Source organism: Frieseomelitta varia, unplaced genomic scaffold (assembly GCF_011392965.1).
Source record: "Frieseomelitta varia isolate USP_RPSP 00005682 unplaced genomic scaffold, Fvar_1.2 scaffold_706, whole genome shotgun sequence".
Lineage (NCBI taxonomy): Eukaryota > Metazoa > Arthropoda > Insecta > Hymenoptera > Apidae > Frieseomelitta > Frieseomelitta varia.
Genome location: NW_025110486.1, coordinates 219,358 through 223,998, shown reverse-complemented (window position 1 = coordinate 223,998; position 4,641 = coordinate 219,358). Strand labels below are relative to the sequence as shown.

At 43.8% G+C, this 4,641-nt stretch overlaps 1 long non-coding RNA gene across 1 annotated transcript; it reads right to left on the bottom strand.

The window, feature by feature from the left end:
- Nucleotides 1-1,636: 1,636 nt before the first annotated feature.
- LOC122535351 lies at nucleotides 1,637-4,023 on the bottom strand. Its single transcript, XR_006308145.1, has 3 exons — nucleotides 3,937-4,023; nucleotides 3,404-3,569; nucleotides 1,637-2,362 (listed from the first exon to the last, which is right to left on the bottom strand). It is a non-coding gene; the product is annotated as an uncharacterized LOC122535351 (long non-coding RNA).
- Nucleotides 4,024-4,641: the final 618 nt, after the last annotated feature.

Here is a 4,641-nt window from a genome sequence, read left to right as displayed (position 1 = left end):
ACTCGGTTACTACATAACATAGTCGGCCCTTCTTCGCGCAGCGGCGCGCCGCGGCGGCTCGCAGACGACTCTATTCGACTAGAAGAGAGTGTCATTCGCATTAAACGAATTCGGTATATTGAAACGTTTCTGTTTCACCGCGTATCGTGTACGTGTAATTTCCTCGCATTAGTCACGTCACTCGATACATGATTTACAATTTCAACTAGCGCGCGCGCCACGAGAAGACGTTGATCGGTCTGGTAGCGTTCAGAGGTAAATCACCGATTATGGTTTCGCGATTTTTCACCGTCTCGGAACGATAGATCGTATCTGTAAGAGCGGTGATTATATGACTTTTTAAATGGTCGGTGAAATAAAACGGTAGCTGGCCGGATAACTTTATCCGATCGAGGGAACAGCATTCGCGTTGAACAATCTGCGGCTCGTTGAATCGGATGCGGTAGAATAATGGGTAACAAATTAGTCGGCTCGTATCATGGTTGCTTATCTATATGTGCAGTCGGTTCTAATGGGATTAGCGATCGTTCGAGTACTGTGCACGATACGAAGGCTTGATTAACGCGGTCAGGAAAGAACCGTGCGCGATTATATTCGCATACCTCGCACGGCTCGATTTATCGAAGACGGTTGATTAACCGCGACGCGACGTCTCGGTTCGAAATGATACGCGAGCCTCGTTGCACGAGGGACGCCCCCGTGCTCGCGCAGGAAACGATTCCGTTCCGTCGTGAACGTGGAAACGCCGTCTTACACCTAGGCGGCGTGACGTCGCCAATTATTCATCGCGTATGGTTGCGAGTAACAAATCGCCAGTCAAGTGGCAACACCGTCGGCAGCTTGCGCAAGCGGGGCAAGAAGACAAGATCAAGTGGGGAATAAAGAGAGAAACGGCGAACCAGGAGAAAGAAGACGGAGCGCTCTCGCGGTGTAACAGAGCGAAGAGGAGAGAAAAAGGGTGAGGCGGACTCCTCCCACGTATGTCTAGATGCGCGTCGCCAGAACGTAAATTTAGCACTAACGCATTATGCACGCTCGGGCTGTGTCGCATTGGGCGTGCGATACCAGCAACAGTGGCTTCTACGTGCACCGTCTCGAAATGGTTGTCACGTTACGCAGGGATGAGAAAAGAGATCAGGCTTATTTCGCGTCGGAGAACGCGCCACGACGTTGAAACGTTAACCATCGGTAATGGAACTGTAAAAGGGACGACGGTGAATGGAACGCGTGTGATCGCGCGACAGAGGAGTGATCAACGCCGTGCAAAAACCAACGCGAGCAGGAAAAGTGACGCTGTATAAAATTCGATGGGAGCTGAAGCTGAAGATGGGTCGCGTTCAACTTGGCCGTTGAGACGAAACGGATTCAGACGCGTGCACCGCGGCTACCGCGAAGTAAACGAAAATAATTGAGTGGCTCATTGAAAATAATCGTAAATCAACACTAAATAACGAGCGCAAGGTCGTCGGTCGTTCTTAGTTTTTAGCCAGTCCACCGGTGAGAAATCTTAATTAGTCCTTTGTGTCCATACGCTGGCTGGCTCGCAATGGATTTGATTAATGCTCGTTTTACCGTGGCTCCCTTTGTAGGAGACGCTAGCTCGCTTAAGAAAACACAATTTACACCGGTGGCCAGGGCCCTCTTGGTGTACGTTTTGTACATGTCTCGCGTAGCGCGCGCAGACTTTGCGTCTGGCATTGAAATCATTATGATTTAGAGATCAGTTGGAGCACGCGAAAATTGAGTCGGCGTACAGCGGCGAGTCATTGCGAACGTAATTATGGTATTTAGTTGCCGTGGCCTCTTGTCACGATGATAAATTTCACGCGATCAATGGACCGAGGAACAACGTATCCCGAGATTATCGTCGTTCGCGGAACTCGACGACACGGGTCGCGCCGCCGCGGCGTTTCAATAAAACGTACCTTCGTTACTTTTAGTTATTCTTAGTCCATTACACGCTGTCAAGCGCGAAATATCAAAAGGGGGGCATCGATCTCGCGCGAATTTAATTTACCCATCTCCCGTCCAAGACCAAACGTATTTTCATCTGTTATTTTCCATCCGCTCGCACCGCGCGGGCAGTAGTTTGGTCCCACAATAGTAACACGAAGACAAATGTTAGCGATAAAGTCACGCGAATTGATGTGCGATGTACAGTTACTACCTTCCCGCTTTAGCGATAATTCGTACTATACTTACGTCGTGACGGTTGTTTTACGTTTCAAACACTCCGCTACCGTGGCAATTTTCATGCTTCTTCACCGGGTTGCGGAATTCCGTGATATCCACTTCTCCAATGAAGAAATTTTTATCCTTTCGATTTATATTTATCAACAGGACTGTCCGTGATTTCCCCTCCCTGCCAACAGTAGAAAAAGTATAAACGTGGTTTCTCTTGCAAGAAAAGAAACGGGTGTTATTGACAGAAAACGAGATATGTAATAAAACTCGCGGCAATTAAGCGGCTTAAGAATTGAAAGAATAACTTAAGTGAAATTTCGTATATTGCACAGCGAATCAAGGGAAAGAAACGAACGTATGTTAAATGTTAAACAATATCTAACTTTCGCTCGGTTGGCGGCAAACTAATTTCATCGACTTTGTGATCTGAATTTCTTTTCTCTTTCGAGTAACACGGCATGGTTGCGATAATATTTCTCCGACAATTTCGGCCGTTCGATGAAACGCAGATGCTACTCGCTGAAGGTGCCATTAGCACGAGCTAATTTATGCAACAATATTTACTCCACTCCGTATGCAACCAAGTATCTCTTCGAGCGGATCTTGATTTTCCGTGCTCGAAAAGAAATGAAAATCGAAGAGCGTCGGCCCATTACGATATCGAGTTGCATTTCGATAAACTAGATTCGGGAAAGAATAATTATCCCTGGCACTTGGTCGGGTAATCAGTGCCAAGGTAATAAAATAGGCGCCACGAGTTCTCGTCATGTATTTAAGCGGTAATCGGTGATTGCATCCGATAATACGGCACGCGGTTATGCGAGTAAACATGTATTATGTAAATGTTTACAAATGCATCCGCAAGTTTATCTGGAAGCTTAGGCAACAAGTCAAATTTTTCTGCAACGATGTTGCATTAGTATGAATTTAAAATTTGTTGAAAAATTTCACGTGACGCCGATACAAAACACAGATAGAGATACAGGTAAAAAGATTATCATTTGGTTGGTATTCAAAAACAAACTGTCCGACGATGTATATATGTACATGCATACGTAGAGGTACTGTCTAAACTCTGTGAGCTACTGTTATACATATAGCAAGTCGAGCCTCAGTTATAGAATCGTGGTGAACTGAAGTACGATGTCCCTGTGAATCGTGCTCACCGATCTCGCGCCTACTTGAGATAATTGCGTCGAAGACGGGGTGATTAACTGACCAGTGCGACTGCATGGATTGTGGGTCGGCCATCTATTTCGATCTGGCCACCGTCTTCTTCCTTCGTAAAAAAGGCATCCACGAGCAACGTCATATTGTTGAGTCTGATTTCCGATTAACACAAGGCTGCTTTCCATGGCCGTCCCGAAGAAATGCACAACATCCATCTGCGATCAAGAGATAAACATGTGAGAGCAATTATGTAACGGCAGGCAGTCGTATTACTTGATACGATCGAGTGCTATACATATAGACACCTGTGTGTAATAAACATTTACGGCTCTGTAATAGAAGAGCAGGAAAAACGAAGTAATAATTCTGACGTTTACGTTGTTGATATTATCGCGTAAAATTATCAGGTTACGTAACAGTGATGTAGCCGATTAAATTTCAGCATTATATTATTAGCATTAGTTGCGACGCTAACCTCTAACTTTTAGACACGTTTTCCATAATTGTTATTATATCATTATATTCTATATTTAAATCATACGTGACATGTTGTATAAAAATTGTTAGATTGAGTATAATTACCTTTAATGATCTGAATGTGCATTCCTTTAACTATACTTCATATTTATACACAGATCGTATTGTAACACCAGTTGTACATATAGATACAATAGTTACCTATTGTGGTTAAAGTGGCGGGATTTTTAATGGCGCGCGTGGTCACGTGACATGTCAATTATCACTGCGCATGGTCATGTGACATGTCAGTTAGCACTGCGCATGGTCACGTGACCAGTCTTTAGTACACGTCGCGTTCGGATGCCGGACATTCACGTTTTAAAATAATGTGAAATTTCGTTCATCTTGTGCGGTCGTTGGTGAAATTTCGTGTATTAGTTATGGTATTTTCATAGTACGTGTTTGCGTAGATACTGTGAAATAACGATTTGTGTGATATTGTTAAAAACATTTCCAGGATTCAGTGAAAATCAATTGCACGCTGTCCTGCCATCTCACTGAAGGTACGCCGGTAACGGTAAGATTGAATTCATTTCTCATTAATTTTTCACATAATGATACTTTCAATATGCATACACCAGCGTTAGTACTTAAATATGATTATTGTCATAGGTATAAACGATTATTACTAGAAATAAATACGTATAACGTATATTATTCGTACAAAAATATTTCGAAGTTGCAACATTTGATGAAAGTTCCAGCATATACTATAGCACAGACTAGCAAAGACTAGCATATACTATATCTCTCCATTTTCGTACAGCG